The sequence below is a fragment of the Diaphorina citri genome, unplaced genomic scaffold (genome assembly GCF_000475195.1).
Source record: "Diaphorina citri unplaced genomic scaffold, Diaci psyllid genome assembly version 1.1 scaffold418, whole genome shotgun sequence".
Classification (NCBI taxonomy): Eukaryota; Metazoa; Arthropoda; class Insecta; order Hemiptera; family Psyllidae; genus Diaphorina; species Diaphorina citri.
The window spans coordinates 44695-63674 of record NW_007377853.1 but is presented as its reverse complement, the minus strand read 5'-3'; the positions used below and the strand labels follow the sequence as shown (position 1 = coordinate 63674).

Genomic DNA, 18980 nt, shown 5'->3' with positions numbered 1-18980 from the left:
TCAATGAAATCCTTACGAGTAGGGAGTTGGTATGTGAGATTATCCTGATGCTATAAGATCTCATGAAATACGTTGGATGAAGAGGAGACCACGGAATTTGTAGACACGTTAGGATCTTTCACATGAGAAACTTCACCTGGAATTATCAGCCCTGACAGTTTAGTTACCCGAAAAATTAAATTATTCCTCATGAGGGAATATAGTTTCAAGAATGGAAAGTTTAAAATTTCAATGAACAACCAGACGTGGTCTTGGAACAAGCTTTACCCGGTAGGGATCAACAACAATGTTCGTAAAACTTCTTACAATCTTTGTTCTTGGTGTATTTTTATGTCAACTTCATTTTTCTCTAAGTTTGAAGAGTGGTAGAGTGCTCTCTAAATAAGTTATAAGAAAAATAAGACGAAAGAAGTTCGAATTGGTCTTCCATTTTCCACAATGCAAATAAAACGCGTCTTACAAACAAATCACCGAAAAGGTGTCTAATGTTTAGCTCCTTAATGCATATTCTTATTTTCGTCACCTTTTCACCATATCCGTTCAGAAGAAAATTCGCCCCGTACACAAGCATTGTGCTGAAGGTCAAAATTTTCACGGGAACAGCTGGTGATGGTGGTGGTGGTAGGTGGGAGGGTATCTATTGTTCCTTGGGTGGGAGGACGGTAGGTATTGTTTGCCCATACGGGAACAGCTGGTGGTCGTGGTAGTAGGTGGGAGGGTATCTATTGTTCCTTGGGTGGGAGGACGGTAGGTATTGTTTGCCCATGTATACGTACTTCACCAGGGTCAATCACAGTACAATAAATTGAAACCGAGTTGAGTGCTCCATTAGTTGAGCACACATCATCTTCAAACATCCCTCCTCAATATTTTGCCTCATTATTGCGGCACAAAATTGAGTTATTGTTGGCAGCCTAGACTTCTATTCTTCTCGCACTTTTCCTCGTAATCCAATCTATCAAAGAAGGCAAACATTGTGGACAATAAGGGGTCACTTGAAGATGAATAGTCCACAGAAGATTCAGAAATCCCTATTGTTTAGGGTTTTGAAATTTCTCAGAAGGCTCTGGCAAGTCTGGCATGTTTGGTGAGGCTTCCTCTTGTTTTGAGTTTTGTATTATGGAGACATCCTTGAAAACAGGGTCGAAACAAAATCAGGAAAACTACTATATCGACAAGAAAATTCACCGTTATCTCTATAAAAAAAAAGTAAAAAAATTCTGGAATATTGGTGGAGACACTTGAATCACAATATTGTGGGTCTGCAAAACATATTCACAATACTAGAATCACCAACAATAAGAATAATCTGTGACTGTTGGCAAAAAAGAAATTCCAAACACTAATCTGACAAGACGTTTGTTTATTAACTTGGAGCTTTATTGAGAGCTTTAAGTCACATGGTAACCAAGAGTTATAGACACAAGCACAACACTCATGATTTCTAATGTGCTTATGTATATGTTCATAAGTTCATTGATAAAACCTTGCCAATACGCTATTTCACATACATAGCCAATACGCTATTTCACCGCTGCCCCCGCTGTTGAACCCGCAGCCCCCCTCGTTGAACCCGCAGGCCCCTCTGTTGTACCCGCAGCCCCCTCTGTTGATATAGATAATGAACTTGATATTGACATGGCCGATAAATATTTTAATATTGAATCAACAAAAAGCAAGAAACGCGTTAATAGCACTTCTCCTGTTAATGTGAGCAATGATAAAAAAATTTGCATTGAGTCTAAATCTGAACTCGATTGTCTTATTCCCGTCATAAAGGACATTGAACCTTCAGTAGATCCTGACATAATCATAAAACTCATTGAAGATCTGAAAAAACAACCAATTAAAAAGAAATTGGATATCATTAAATCTAATTACGATATGGAACCATTATTTGTTACATCCCTGTTGGAGAAACTTATATCTATTGAGTCTAATTCTATCCAGCCTAGGCTTAAGAATAGACTAAAGAACCTAAACAAAACTATTTTGACTGCATCGCATGATGCCATCTCCAGTGGTACTCCCACTCCCACTCCTACCTCCCAAGCTTGAAATTATCCCTCCCTTACCAATTCCCCCTCCTTATCTGTTTGTTATTCTCCTTCCATTTTCAATCTGTCCATTACTTTGTTTTTCCTCTTAACCGCTAGCTTTTGGATTTGTACATGCTCTCTCCGCTCATTTCCTTACTTTCCTTCAATTCACTAAAACTTAACAATTTTCACTCTACATGTTACTTTACCTGCTTTTTCCCTTACCTTCGTCCTTCCTCTGCTGATTGTCATGCTTCACTGTCACACAAGGAAAACATGATGCATATAATGCATAATGTAAATAGTGAACCCTTCGAGTCAAAGTCAGTCAGACGGCTCCTCCATTGCACGCAGGCTATAAGTACACTACCGCCCCTGAGAAAGTCGGGATTCTCTTATGATTTAGTCCGGCATGGGCGCCGTTTGACATGTATAAAAGCTGATCTTCGGACTGCTGTATTATCTATCCTCTTCGGCCTTTGTGCCTTAGTAGTTATTATTGTGTACTGTCCTGTGGAGGGCATCGGGAGTCCTTTCCACGTCTTTTGCACCAGTTCCAGCGACGTAACTTATGAGGTAAATTTTGGCCCTCTTGGGACATTTTAGGATGTAGATACTCGTACATATGTACTATGATCTTTATACTATGCTTATGAAGCTTTGAATGTTCCGTTCCAGGATTCACATCACTAGAATAAAGACCGGCCATTAATGTAACACTGATCCAAAGAACCCATCTCAAAAATGCAAAAGGAAAGCATATTTTTGGGCGAAACAAAATTTATCTTGTATAATAAAAGAAAGAATAAATTCCCACATGTTTCCCAACTTATAGTACTTAAACCTACTTGTAAAACTGCATTATGTGCTGACATTTTGACAGACAACAACAGCAAAATAGCAGAATGAAAGAATAGAAGATAGAAAAGTTAGTCACCTAAAAGACACAAGACCTGCATATGTTTGGTTCACAGACCAACAGACAGACTGAACGAAACATGATGATGTAATTAGTCAAGTGGAAGTCTGATTGGAAAAAGGAACAAGTTAAATGAAGAAATAGAAGAAATGGAGGAAATATAAAAGTTTCGCTGAAGTTGAAATGTTTCATGAAGCATTATCTCTCTATTGCAAGAATATATGAAGTTTGAACATAATATATGTAATTATGCATACTCTTACATAAGTAGAGGTACATATTCGAATAAGTATTCTAGACTGGATGAACACCTGTTGTTAAAACTGCTTAAAAAATCTCATTGAAAACCAGAGCAAAAACTTCGGGCTTAAAGCGTAACATTTTGGTCACACATTTCGCCAGTTAGGTTAAAAGTTGGAAAAGTCTTCTTCCTGACTGTGATGAGGACAGGAAAAAGTCTAAAAACATTTCCAACTCCCGTAACATAATTAAGGGACTTCTGTCTCGGGGATGGATCACAAGGTCCGATAATGTTAAGCTTTGGACGACATGCAATCACTGCGGTAGGTTAACATTACATAACCATACATTACAATATGTGAGGCAAGGAATTAGCAAACCAGAAGAAAGAATTAGTTATTGTCTCGGGGAAAACTAATTCCATTTTAAATACAAAGGAACAAGAACAACTAGCGAATGCAGTGATGGTTAAAGGGAAAGAGAAGAGGAAGAAGAGAAGGAGGAGGAAGAAGAAGAGGAGGAGGAAAAGGAAGAGGAAGAGGAGGAGGAAGAAGAAGAGGAGGAGGAAGAAGAAGAGGAGGAGGAAGAAGAGGAAGGAGGAGGAGGAGGAGGAGGAAAAAGACAGCAAGATAAGACATAGCTACTGATATTCGGCCATTGTCCAGTCAATGTCTCACAACAAGGTCTGCCAAAAGTACTGCGCCAACCAGGTACACAAAAGTGTTACACTGTGTGCGATAATTCCCTATGCCTTTGCATAATTTCTTCACTTTGCGTCTCGGGGAAAACTAATTCCATTTTAAATACAAAGGAACAAGAACAACTAGCGAATGCAGTGATGGTTAAAGGGAAAGAGAAGAGGAGGAGGAAGAGAAGAATGAGGAGGAAGAAGAAGAGGAGGGTCAAGGGATGGATAATGGTTTTACTCCATATTATTTCAATTATTTTTGTGATCATACCCTACTTTAGTATGGACAATATAATATTACAGTGGAATATAAACGGGCTAATTTCGCACATAGATGATTTGAAATTTATTGTCCATGATGTTTCTCCCTTAGTCATCTGCTTGCAAGAATCCCATTTAAAACCTTCTAATAATCCAAAACTTGCAAAATATGTCATGTACAGATATGATTATTTAGATGGTTCCATTGCATGTGGTGGGGTATGCACCTTTGTTAATAATAACTACTTTTCAAAAGAATTTGTTCTTAACTCTCATTTACAATGCTTAGCTGTACAAGTTAAGTTTCCTTTTTTAACGTCCCTTTTGACTATTTGCAACATATACCTTCCCCCAGGTGTCTCATACACTGAGGCTGATTTATCTCACATCAAGTCACAATTACCGTCCCCTTTTATCTTGTTAGGTGATTTTAATGCACATAACCCATTATGGGGTGATACACATTTAGATGCAAAAGGGAAAGAAGTAGAAAAATTCTTCCTGGAACATAATGATGTAAATATAAACAGAATTTCAGACCGGACAACGGACAAGTGTACAGAACAGAAAATTTTCCACGTTTCGATGTAACTTCTGGTAAATCCTTACCTATGAGTCTAAAACAGAATTTCAGACCGGACAACGGACAAGTGTACAGAACAGAAAATTTTCCACGTTTCGATGTAACTTCTGGTAAATCCTTACCTACGAGTCTAAGGCCCTTTAAGATTTTATGTAAATATTCTCAACACGGGTGGTGCCACTCATTATAACTTATCCTATTTGTCTCATTCAGCCATCGATTTAGCCTTTTCTTCTTCTTCCATCTCCCCCGACATTGAATGGGAGAATGTAAATATTCTCAACACGGGTGGTGCCACTCATTATAACTTATCCTATTTGTCTCATTCAGCCATCGATTTAGCCTTTTCTTCTTCCTCCATCTCCCCCGACATTGAATGGGAGGCGGTAATAATAGTTGTAGGTGTCGAGGGAAATTTCCCGCAGACAAAAGCAAAACTTGTATACAGGGCGATGAAAAGTATCGGACGAAAAAATTACTTGCCACTCTAGTAGATAGAGGAAAAGTTACACCCTATTATTATTTTGTTCGGAGACCAAAGTCATTGTGAAACTCTAAGTACCTTTCTTACTTTGGCAGGAACAGAATTTCAGACCGGACAACGGACAAGTGTACGGAACAGAAAATTTTCCACGTTTCGATGTAACTTCTGGTAAATCCTTACCTACGAGTCTAAGGCCCTTTAAGATTTCCACTTGAGAATATGATATTCCTTCAGGAAAAGAACGTAGTCGTTAGGGGGTTTCACAATCTGTCACGTTATTCCACATACAAACGGATTTCTTTTCCCTTTGAACTTGGTATGGAGAAGACGAAAAACTACTCTATTTGTTCCTCTTCAGGAAAAGAACGTAGTCGTTAGGGGGTTTCACAATCTGTCACGTTATTCCACATACAAACGGATTTCTTTTCCCTTTGAAATTGGGATGGAGAAGACGAAAAACTACTCTATTTGTTCCTGTTTCAAGTGCATCAAAAAACGAGAGGCAAATTCTTAAAATTTTCATCAAAAAACGAGCAAGGGAGAACAGGAAAACGCAAACAGAAGGGTGATAAAACATGCCGTACCTTACGAAAATAATAACACGCCAAAGTCAAAGGTACAAACAAAATTTCATAAACATAACGATATGAAATTTTTGTCAAGAGGGGCGCTCCTGTGAAGTCTGAGTGTTTTTAAAAAAGTGGGTACAAAACGAACAAAACTTCAAAGGAAATGCAGGAGGGAAATAAATTACCTAGGAGAATGGGAGGTAGTTGATGACCTTCATAACTCTGATCACTACCCAATTGTTTTATCATACTTACACTTTGTGAACAATTCACATTTCGTTTCTAATGTCAACCCAATATGGAATTATGATAAGGCTGATTGGGGGCTGTATTACTCCAAAATAAATTTCGATTTTGACCTCAGTGATCCCAATACTAATATTGATGAAATAATATCTTCTATTAATAGTAATATTCTATCAGCAGCAAGTGAGGCTATCCCTTTAAAGAGAATTCCTTCCAAACATTTACCTGTTCCTTGGTGGGACAATGACGTCAAGGACGTAATCCGGGAAAGGAGGAAATGTCTTCGTAAATTGAAAAGGTATCCATCCATTGATAATTCTATTGCCTTTAAAAAAGCAAGAGCGTTAGCCAGACGGACTATAAAAGAAAAAAGACGTAATGGGTGGACTCAATTCGTTTACCTAGGAAAGTAGTAAAAGCTACACAAGCGCTTTTCCTGAAAACATTTGTTTTGGGCCTGAGAACATTAAGTTTTGACATTTCGGGTTACCTAGGAAAGTAGTAAAAGCTACACAAGCGCTTTTCCTGAAAACATTTGTTTTGGGCCCGAGAACATTAAGTTTTGACATTTCGGAGGGATTGATAGGAAACGTTAGATTAGGACGGAAAGCCCTCCCCGTGATCTGATGTAGCATGTAATGGCAAAATAATTGTCTTGTCAGGAAACAAACGCTTTCACCTGAGTGGGAATGGAGAACAAAGCTGATGAGGGAGAAACGAGAAGGCTTAGGAGAAAAGGCCGGAGAGTTTTACAAATCTGGACCCTATTCCTTCATACTCTTCATAGCATCTTCTCTGCCTATCTTTACATTGTAGGTATTTGTAGTTTTCTAAGAAAATCTTGAGCCTTATTTCTCCACATTACTCTGATGGAACAAATTCGTCTTCAAACAAATCTGGACCCTATTCCTTCATACTCTTCATAGCATCTTCTCTGCCTATCTTTACATTGTGGGTATTTGTAGTTTTCTAAGAAAATATTGAGCCTTATTTCTCCACATTACTCTGATGGAACAAATTCGTCTTCAATACTGCAGAATGAAGAACTCCAAAGTGGCGTAGATGTTCATAGAGGAATATTTTCTAGTTCCTGTTATTACGGCTCATGTAAAGTTTAATTCAAAACAGACTAACCTAAATTCTTACCTTATTTGTATAACCTAAAAGAAGGCTGACATGAACAGTGTGGAAAACACATGGAAATTTACAAGTACCTACGTTGAAGCAAAGGGAAAACATATTCCCTCTACTACCCATCTAAATTCAACATTATCTCCATAGGTAAAGGTTATGTAGCAAGTTTGGAATGAAATTTATGTTCCCAATAGATAGGTAGATACATAAATAACTCCTCTACTACCCATCTAAAGTTAACATTATCTCCGTAGGTAAAGGTTATGTAGCAAGTTTGGAATGAAATTTATGTTCCCAATAGATAGGTAGATACATAAATAACCAAAATACTTTGTTCGAAAAAATGGAACAGTTTTGGCAACCCTGATCCAGAAGATAAATAGGAATCCTGTAGGAAAAGCAGGAGGAAAATTTCGGCCAAGTTCTCCTGGGAGTCCTGGGAGGGGCCCAAGTTTTCCCCAAACGAGAGTGATAGCCTGGCTCGGATCTGGGAACAGAGGTCTAAAAGAGATTCTTCAGAAACCTATGACTGTTTCACGAGAATCCTAAAACTAGAATTTTCTCCAGAACTACAGGTAAATTAACAACAGGTACCGCAAGCCAAGAAAAGCTGGACTAAAAATCTAGCACCAATAAAACTCCAATAGATTTGCTAGCATGGCTACAAAGTGGTAAACTGGCCCCTATCACCAATTCACTTGTCAGCTCCCATGGCGTAGTGGTCACTGCGCTCGCCTTGCACGCGGGAGACCCGGGTTCGATTCCCGGCGGGGTCAAGAAATTTGTATCATGCAAATGATTGATTCCGTGACTGGCCGTTACGGGGCCCACTCAGCCTCGTGAGGAAAATGAGTAGCTATGTAATATAAATGCGCATAGCGACCGGTGCCAGCATGGTAGGTAATTGGGAGCTGGATTATTGCGATATACTTACCTATGTATTTGGAAAAATCCTACAATGCTGCAGTGAGCACCAAAGTTGTGATATAGTAACACAAAGAAAGACATTTATTTTATTTATTTATTAACTAATATGTAGTTTGCCTTTGGTTTTAATTTTTCGATGTAAATCCAAACGGATTAACTGAGGAAATCTACAGATTTGCTGGAGCTGTAATCAAAAAATCAAGCCTCCCCAATATTACTGCCGAGATGATTTTCCTAAGCTGTCGATCTAATAACTTTATCACACGATGGAGTTCATAATTCACGGTGGTAAACTAATTCCAGGATAATTCAGCTCAAGTAGAGCTAGAACAGATCCAAGAAACACCTTTTCAAATGAAAATTTGGCGTTATTTCTTAAAATCTGTATCAACGATTCAACTTTAGCACTGCATGTGCCGGAGTCAGCACTGAGGAAAAACATATGCACCGTCAGCGAACAATTTGTTTTTACAGGCGTGAACAGTAATGACATGGCCTTTTGTAATAATTCAGTATTTGTGTCTGCATGTCTATGTAATAAAATCTCAGAGAGATTTCAGTCTGGTGTTGGGGGGAGACACAAATCACCAGGTAGACGGTGTGATATAGGAGTGTCTACGGGTCCTGAATGAATTGGAGGGGATAAGTTGGAATTGTGGATGTTTTTACATTTATTCGAGCAGGCTGTTCTCAAAAATGTAGACCTATTAGGTGGGTAGGTAAAAACCAACAGTATATTTTTACTCAAGAGGGCCTATAACTTCTATTATAGATCTTTTTCTTGGACAAAATTGTACCTGGAACAGTCTTTGGACTATGCACAAGTTCCGTGGATGTTTTTACATTTATTCGAGCAGGCTGTTCTCAAAAATGTAGACCTATTTGGTGGGTAGGTAAAAACCAACAGTATATTTTTACTCAAGAGTGCCTATAACTTCTATTATAGATCTTTTTCTTGGACAAAACTGTACCTGGAACAGTCTTTGGACTGTGCACAAGTTCTGACAGATTGATCTCTTTGAAAATAAGCTTCATGCACACCCACTCAACCTGTTGCTCATTTGCCCAGTGTTTCCTCAGCAGAGCGCCTCACCCACACCACACGCTGTAAACAGATCTGGATGAGATTTGTCAAATAGATTTCGGTCATTTAATATCTGAAAGCTTGGAGAAGCCCCACTGATATTGTCATATGGAGACATCATTGTGTGAAATTAATAACGCGTGATTTCGTAGTGAAGATAAACTTCAAAGATTAAACGTGGATAAATGGAGGATACATAGGTAATGTTAGGTATTTTATATACCTCACTTTGTTTGTCTTTCATCTGCCTCCTCTATCCTCGATTTAATAAATTGTGTGGTTTGAACTATCAAAATTTTGATGCAGCACTTAGTGTGATTTGGCGTCTCCACTAACCAAGTTACATTCTGTGTGAGATGCGAAATTGGCCAAATTAACATAACGTATATACTATATACAAAGGTATGTAAAATGTGAATATAGTAAAACTAAAAGGTTATCACAATATTTCGTAGGTCCGACGGAAAATGTATAGTGCAGAGGAGAAGTAATGGAGCCTAGACAGAAGAATGTGAACAAGAAGAAATAAATAAATAAACGGAATGAAGCGGTTGGATACCAGACAACAAAACATGCAGAAAGAAATCATCAACAATTAATAATGCATGAAATTTAAAATCGAGCGTGTCTTTATCTTGCTAAAAACAAACAATTTGCTCAAGCTTCATTAAGTTTTTCCTTGTAAAATTAATTCGCTCAATTCACTCAATAAAGTGCAAATCAAAACCTTCTTCCATTCCCCGTTGGAAATTTTCCGAGCTCAGTCGCTCTTATTTCAGTGGTTTTTTTCTGCTATTTTTTCGGTGGTTTTAGTGCATAGACAATTCTAATTTTTTGCATAGTACCATTTTGAACAATGCTCTTTTGATTGGTGCTAAAATCTTTTCCTAAATGTGATTATCTCACCTGTTTTTTGTAGTTTTTTAAAAAAAGGTCTATCATCCTGAACTTCATTCCAGTGTTATTGGTTACCATGGTAACAGTTTTTCCTCACTGTTCGTGTTGAGAGATTAGGAAAGCTGAGTTTCTTGCATTATTGTGGCTATTATTGTGTTTCTATTTATTTACCTATTATGTATTTTCAAATGTGTTTTTCTTTTTGCCAGCTGTTTTTAGCTGGTGAATCCAAGTGATTGCTTGATCTTCCTATTCCACTTTAGCGCGCGGAAGTGTTGCTTCAGCGCGGTGTTTTTCGTTGTTTACACCTTTACCTTATAAAACACTTATACATATTAACCCATTTGTTTTTCAGACCCTATTCACCATCATGAACTTTTCTAATGCTGTGAAGAAATCCGCACCGTCTTACCCTATGCCTCCTATGCCTTCCCTTACTAATCGTGTATCCTATGTCCCTAGGAATGGTTATGGTAAAACTCCCAGCCAATCCAATTCTCCGAAAGTCGATAGTCTATACCTCTCTAAGAAGTGTGGATTTTCGCTCCCCTTTGATAGTTCTATACCTATGGATAAGTATCTGTGTGCTGTGGGCGACATTGTAGGGGACGAGAAGATGGTGTTTGCCGGTAAGAATAATAATATTGTGAAATTTTATTTGATCAATGAGGCCGAGGTGAACAAGTTGTATGACAATCATCCTCAGCTGGTTATCGATGGTAAAGTATTACTAGTGAGGAAGTTGGTTGACAATGGTCATAAGATTTTCTTATGTAATACTGAACCTGGTATGTCCGATGTCTTACTTATCAATGAAATCTCTAAATATGCCAAAGTGGTATCGGATATGAGATTTGTAAACCTGGGCTCTCGTAACGAGCGGTTTAGCCATTTGATTGGGAAGTCAAATTACAGGCCAATATCATTAATCAATTGTACTAGTAAAATCCTTGAAAAAATGGTTAATACAAGACTTTTCTGGTACATAGAAGACAAACAACTGTTAAGTCCCTTTCAAAGTGGAGGTAGAAGAAAACGGTCTACTATTGACAATTTGGCATTTTTGGAGCATGAAATTGCCAAGGGAATGAACCAAAAAGAGCATACAATAGCCTCATTCTTAGACATTCAAAAAGCATTTGACATGACGTGGCGTTATAAAATAATCAAATTACTTTCTTCATACGGGATCAATGGTTTCATTTTAAAATATCTGCAAAACTTTCTCCAGAATCGGACAATAAGGGTTAAGTGTAATAACACTATATCAAGGTCATTTCCACTTGAAAATGGTATCCCCCAAGGATCCTCACTTAGTCCTTTATTGTTCATAATCTTTCTAAATGATTTACTTAAAATTATCACGCTCCCCCTCAGAAGTATGCTTTTTATAGATGACCTCCTTATAATCTACAGAGGTAAAGATTTATCTACCATTCTCGATCGTTTTCAGGCAACATTAAACGCAATTAAGATTTGGTCAGACACCAATGGGTTAATTTTCTCGGCCGATCCACAAAAATCTATTTGCGTAGACTTTACTAGATTACGATCTAGGTCCGTGCCACTCACCCTATATTACTCTGATAAAGAGTTGAAATTTGTGGACAAAACTAAATTTTTAGGCCTGATTTGGGATTCTAAGTTGTCATGGGGTCCACATGTGGAGTACGTCAAATCTCGTGCGCTGAATGCCATGAATGTTCTAAAAATTGTAAGTAATAAGAATTATGGCCTCCACAGACAAACTCTCTTGAAATTATACCAATCTTATGTTTCACCAATCATGGATTATGGTTCTAGCATTTACAGTTCAGCCAAAGATCACATCATCAACAAGTTGAATCCGGTTCATCACAATGGGATTCGCATCGCCACTGGTGCATTGAGATCGAGCCCCGTCCAAAGTTTGTACGCCGAATCAAACATACCACCATTGTCGATTAGAAGAGATAAACTATTGTTTAATTATGTAGTTAAATTATATGGTTGTCCTCTAAACCCTATGCATAAAATCTTGTTCAGTAATGTTGATTCATTCAACATTACCCCTAATAAACCCCTTCCTTTAAAAGTTAGATTTAATTGCATACGGGAAGTTTCAGCAGTCCTCAAAAACACCAAAGTTGTACCTTATTCTCAAGGTTTTCCTCCTTGGTATTCTGACTTTCCTGTTGTAGACCTTTCTCTATGTAAATCCAAGAAATCGGAAACTTCCCCTCTTATACTTCAGTCTCAATTTTTACAGGTGGTATCATCCAAATTTAACAACTCTTTTATTTGTTTTACAGATGGCTCTAAAACCATCCAAAATACAAGCTGTGCGGTTTATGCTGGGGGATCAGCTAAAAAAAAAAAACAGCAAAATCTCAGACATTAACAAGTAATCGGGTAGCTATCTCAAATCTGTGCAGGAATAGGAAAACCAGGTAAAAAGAAAAGTTGCAATGGGAATAATGTTCAGCATTTCGCCGACATGGAGTTGGGTGTGTTAAACATAAACAACGTACATTATGTATGGAACGCTGTACAGATTTCCTGTACAATAAAACATCATATTATGTTCAAACAGAGAATTATGCACAAACTGTTTTGACATTTCCTTCGCTCTCTTTTTTTCTCGATCTTTACATGTTCTATGTAGATACTCGTACATATTTACTATGATCTTTATACTATGCTTATGAAGCTATGGATGTTCCGTTCCAGGATTCACATCACTAGAATAAAGACCGGCCATTAATGTAACACTGATCCAAAGAACCCATCTCAAAAATGCAAAAGGAAAGCATATTTTTGGGCGAAACAAAATTTATCTTGTATAATAAAAGAAAGAATAAATTCCCACATGTTTCCCAACTTATAGTACTTAAACCTACTTGTAAAACTGCATTATGTGCTGACATTTTGACAGACAACAACAGCAAAATAGCAGAATGAAAGAATAGAAGATAGAAAAGTTAGTCACCTAAAAGACACAAGACCTGCATATGTTTGGTTCACAGACCAACAGACAGACTGAACGAAACATGATGATGTAATTAGTCAAGTGGAAGTCTGATTGGAAAAAGGAACAAGTTAAATGAAGAAATAGAAGAAATGGAGGAAATATAAAAGTTTCGCTGAAGTTGAAATGTTTCATGAAGCATTATCTCTCTATTGCAAGAATATATGAAGTTTGAACATAATATATGTAATTATGCATACTCTTACATAAGTAGAGGCAACAGCAAAATAGCAGAATGAAAGAATAGAATATAGAAAAGTTAGTCACCTAAAAAACACAAGAGCTGCATATGTTTGGTTCACAGACCAACAGACAGACTGAACGAAACATGATGATGTAATTAGTCAAGTGGAAGTCTTATTGGAAAAAGGAACAAGTTAAATGGAGAAATAGAAGAAATGAGAGAATTGGAGGAAATATAAAGTTTCGCTGAAGTTGAAATGTTTCATGAAGCATTATCTCTCCATTGCAAGAATATACGAAGTTTGAACATAATATATGCAATTATGCACACTCTTACATAAGTAGAGGTACACATTCGAATAAGTATTCTAGACTGGATGAACACCTGTTGTTAAAACTGCTTAAAAAATCTCATTGAAAACCAGAGCAAAAACTTCGGGCTTAAAGCGTAACATTTTGGTCACACATTTCGCCAGTTAGGTTAAAAGTTGGAAAAGTCTTCTTCCTGACTGTGATGAGGACAGGCTTAATTTTTTTCCAAGTTATTTTTTCCTCCACTTTTAAGAGCAACCCTTTCGCCATCATTCTTTTTAGGGTGGTCAATCCGTCTCTTCTATCAGCCACTCTATCTTTCCAACCACCTTTATAAAAAACTTGATGACCCCCTGTATATTTCACTTTTTTCCCATTTAAATTTCCAAAGTATAATGGGCAAAAAGTTTACCTTTCTTTCCCTGAAGGATAACTTCACCGAATATAAATAATTAGGATACCTATTAGCCTAAAATAGAGAGGGGAATTCAGGCGTTTATTGTAGGTCTGATCTGGAAGAGGGTGCAAATGTAGACCGTCTTATATGACCAGTTTCAATGGTTAAGCTAACCAGAGGATTGGTTAAGATGATCAAAAATCTAGGGAGCAGACTTCAGTCTGAAGCAGACTGAACTGTCTGAATAGTACGTAGTGCCAAATTATGACAACTAAAGACATATGTACCAATCTCAAATGATAGAGGCGAGTCCCAACAGAAACCATTAAAGAGCTGCTTCTGGAAATCAAAAGATACCAAAAAGTCCAAATAAGCCAAACTGGTTCCCGGTATTTAACTCCATATGCCTTCTAAATAACAACAACTCGTTCAAAAAAGTAAAACTCCCTGGCATACAATTTTTTCAGTGGATAAAATTCCCGTAATTTTTACCCTTGAACGTTTGAAAAGTCCCTGAAGGCTAATTCATAATAAAAATGTATAGTGCGGTAATATGTATACTTGTATAGGGTAATAATAAATTGTGTGGTTTGAACTATCAAAATTTTGATGCAGCACTTAGTGTGATTTGGCGTCTCCACTAACCAAGTTACATTCTGTGTTAGATGCGAAATTGGCCAAATCAACATAACGTATATACAAAGGTATGTAAAATGTGAATATAATAAAACTAAAAGGTTATCACAATATTGTCTTTACCATTTTAGTTATTTTACAATCACATACTATGCATTTTAAATGGACTTTATTTTCACATGTAAACTTCCCTAACCTATCAGTAGACAGGTAAAACGGTCAGCAAAAGTTTCGTGTTTTTAATGCTCGTTGTTTTCAAGTGTTTTTCGGTCGGGGGGAAACATCACAATATTATCTTTACCATTTTAGTTATTTTACAATCACATACTATGCATTTTAAATGGACTTTATTTTCACATGTAAACTTCCCTCACCTATTGTAACCTATCAGTAGACAAGTAAAACGGTCAGCAAAAGTTTCGTGTTTTTAATGCTCGTTGTTTTCAAGCGTTTTTCGGTCGGGGAGAAACGGCGGTACTTTTCCTGATATGAGTAATAATTCAATACGGACGTCTCTTTTACTTTCACATTAATGTCCGATAATAAATATACGAACTGGCCTCGGGCGGACATCGTAAAAACGAACCCATAACATTCGAAACTTGGAAAAACATTTTCCTGATCACACAATATACGGGGTGAGATTGGGAAGGAAAAGGCGAAGCCTTTGTTTTGTTTGTGTATCAGCTACCATTTCAATATGTTCCTTATGTTCATGGATGATTGGTTACTCGAATATCTTCAGGACTGCTAGAAGTCTCTAAGCTGAGACTCCATTTTCACATGTAAACTTCCCTAACCTATCAGTAGACAGGTAAAACGGTCAGCAAAAGTTTCGTGTTTTTAATGCTCGTTGTTTTCAAGCGTTTTTCGGTCGGGGGGAAACGGCGGTACTTTCCTGATATGAGTAATAATTCAATACGGACGTCTCTTTTACTTTCACATTAATGTCCGATAATAAATATACGAACTGGCCTCGGGCGGACATCGTAAAAACGAACCCATAACATTCGAAACTTGGAAAAACATTTTCCTGATCACACAATATACGGGGTGAGATTGGGAAGGAAAAGGCGAAGCCTTTGTTGTGTTTGTGTATATCAGCTACCATTTCAATATGTTCCTTATGTTCATGGATGATTGGTTACTCGAATATCTTCAGGACTGCTGGAAGTCTCTAAGCTGAGACTCCTGTGCCCATACCTCCAAAGTATGGACAAGTATCTTACAAGTGCAATAACCAATAGAAAAGCAAAACTTTGAAGTTTGACGAATTACATCAAAATATGGAATTGTAAATACTTTTCCATAATACCTCCAAAGTATGGACAAGTATCTTACAAGTGCAATAACCAATAGAAAAGCAAAACTTTGAAGTTTGACGAATTACATCAAAATACGGAATTGTAAATACTTTACTCCTTTACTGATATAGGGCACTGACATTAGAGACTCCTGACAGGCCTGGAAATGAGCCCGTGGTCTCCTGATTGCAATGTTCTTTGAACTAAAAGGCTTCAGGGTGAGTGGGGCAAAGTTGAAGGTTTTTTCTTGGGATAAAATACCGATTCAACTGCTCCATACTCATTCACAATCTCCTTCTAACTGGATAACTATTTCCGAGGTAGCAATGATGCATGAAATTCGGGACCGAAAATTTCATTTCTTCTGGCGTAATTCACTCGACTGGTGCCCGAAAATACACTTCCATGAGATTTGGAAATAAAAAGCTTTTTAAAAAAGGATTTTTTTTAAAGGAAAAATAGAAAGTAAGAAAGTGTCAAAGCTTCAAGATTCGAGAAGTGAAAAAGGAGAGGAGTATTTCGAATCAGTGAGACGGAAAATGAAATATTGTATTGTTTCCACGAAATAGAAATATGATTTGACTCTCTCCCTCTTTCTTTCTATCTAGTTTGTTTGGTTTTCAATACAACGAAAGAGAGAAAGGGAAAGAAATATGATTTGACTCTCTCCCTCTTTCTTTCTATCTAGTTTGTTTGGTTTTCAATACAACGAAAGAGAGAAAGGGAAGGAGGGAGGGAGAGGAGAGGGAAAGGGAGAGAGAGAGAGAGGGGAGAACGATTGTTCTCAATAAATTGGATTTCTGCAGAAACCACCACTTTCTGTATTGAAAGAAAGTCCAAAACTATCTTAAAAGGTAGCGGTATTTAACTCCGTATGCCTTCTAAATAACAGCAACTCGTTCAAAAAAGTAAAACTCCCTGGCATACAATTTTTTCAGTGGATAAAATTTTCCTAATTTTTACCCTTGAACGTTTGAAAAGTCCCTGAAGGCTAATTCATAATAAAAACTGCAACAAAACCTGCAAAAATGTTACTAAAAACCAAACAATATCTTATCGGAGTCATCATAGTCATCAGAGTACGTATATAAGAAATCTGGCAGCGGTGGGATTCGAACCCACGCCCTTTCGGACTGGTGCCTAAAACCAGCGCCTTAGACCACTCGGCCACGCTACCTTGATAAAAGGGACGGTATTGTTACCTGTTTCTTAACAACACACATACCAAAAAAAAATTATAATAATAATAAAAACCGTAATAAATAGGTGTAAAAAATCTGGCAGCGGTGGGATTCGAACCCACGCCCTTTCGGACTGGTGCCTAAAACCAGCGCCTTAGACCACTCGGCCACGCTACCTCGATGAAAGAGGGAGCATCGTTTAGTGTATGTAAAGCAGATTGCATTCATATGTGATGTCTGTAAAGAAAACGCTTGAGTCATGTGAGGAAAGATGTAGGTATTGAAAGAAGATGGATTTCTGAAAACGACTGCAACAAAACCTGCAAAAATGTTACTAAAAACCAAACAATATCTTATCGGAGTCACGATAGTCATCAGAGTATCTACGTAGGTATATAAGTTATCTCCTATCCTAAACAAAAGCCTGTCAAACACAACAACACCAGCCCTTCAGGTTTTAGTCCAATGGTAGTAGCTAACTCGATGGAAGATGACACTGCAACAAAACCTGCAAAAATGTTACTAAAAACCAAACAATATCTTATCGGAGTCATCATAGTCATCAGAGTACGTATATAAGTATTTCCTATCCTAAACAAAAGCCTGTCAAACACAACAAGACCAGCCCTTCAGATTTTAGTTCAATGGTAGTAGCTAACTCGATGGAAGATGACATACTGACCTACTAATTAGAAATACACCAGATATGCCACTTATCAGAAACGGGTCTGACTATCTTAAAAGGTAGAAATCCTCTAAATGGCCCACTTGTTAGCCCTTACCATAATGTGCATACTGACTATGTTACTGACACATCAAACAACATCTGAAATACCCCACATTCTTATCTAGGTTACCCGACTCAAAGAGAAGCCGTACTAAATAGTTTCCCATTCTAAAGAAAATGAGCTTTCAGTAGCAATGACACAAAATTGGAAGATGACATGCTGACCTACTAATTAGAAATACACCAGATATGCCACTTATCAGAAACGGGTCTGACTATCTTAAAAGGTAGAAATTCTCTAAATGGCCCACTTATTAGCCCTTACCATAAAGTGCATACTGACTAAGTTACTGACACATCTTCTTTACATCAAACAACATCTGAAATACCCCACATTCTTATCTAGGTTACCCGACTCAAAGAGAAGCCGTACTAAGTAGTTTCCCATTCTAAAGAAAATGAGCTTTCAGTAGCAATGACACAAAATCCGAGCAATCCTCTTTGCTAAATTAATTAGGGAGCTGGGGTCTAAGAAGACTATTGAGCTAGCTAGCTGGGAGAAGAGCAAACGCCAAGAGCTCAAAGCGAAGCTCAGCCTATAGCCTAGCCTTCAAGTAAAAATAAAATGAATATTTTCAAGTTTTTTGGTGTCGGTCTTCAATAAGTAGGTAGTCAACTTTCTGTCAGTTAGGGCGAAAAAACCAATTGATTTGAACTGACGAAAATTTAGTTTGTTTTACAGGAAGCGCTGGGCTGGAGATTCCGGAGAAGAACCATGCTCTACAAGAGAAATGGTAAAATATTCAGGAGTTTCAAAAGCTCAGCCTATAGCCTAGCCTTCAAGTATATAAAACTGAAAATTTTCAAGTTTTTTGGTGTCGGTCTTCAATAAGTAGGTAGTCAACGTTCTGTCAGTTAGAACGAAAAAACCAATTGATTTGAACTGACGAAAATTTAGTTTGTTTTACAGGAAGCGCTGGGCTGGAGATTCTGGAGAAGAACCATGCTCTACAAGAGAAAGGGTAAAATATTCAGGAGTTTCAGGACTTTTGACTAAAACCACATTTTCATATTTGAGCTTCAAGTATACCAGAGTACATAGCACCTTAATATGGACACATCGTACCAAGTAGACATTGCCAGTCTATTTAAACTAATGTCA

At 37.5% G+C, this 18980-nt stretch overlaps 1 protein-coding gene and 2 non-coding genes across 3 annotated transcripts in view; all 3 read right to left on the bottom strand.

Annotated features, from left to right (window-relative positions):
* LOC103508629 (protein slit-like) overlaps positions 1-18980 on the bottom strand; it is a 159400-nt gene that overhangs the window by 123086 nt on the left and 17334 nt on the right. The window lies entirely within an intron of this gene.
* Trnal-uag lies at positions 17008-17087 on the bottom strand. The gene has a single exon. It is a non-coding gene; the product is annotated as a tRNA-Leu (tRNA).
* On the bottom strand, positions 17189-17268 carry Trnal-uag. Its single transcript has one exon. It is a non-coding gene; the product is annotated as a tRNA-Leu (tRNA).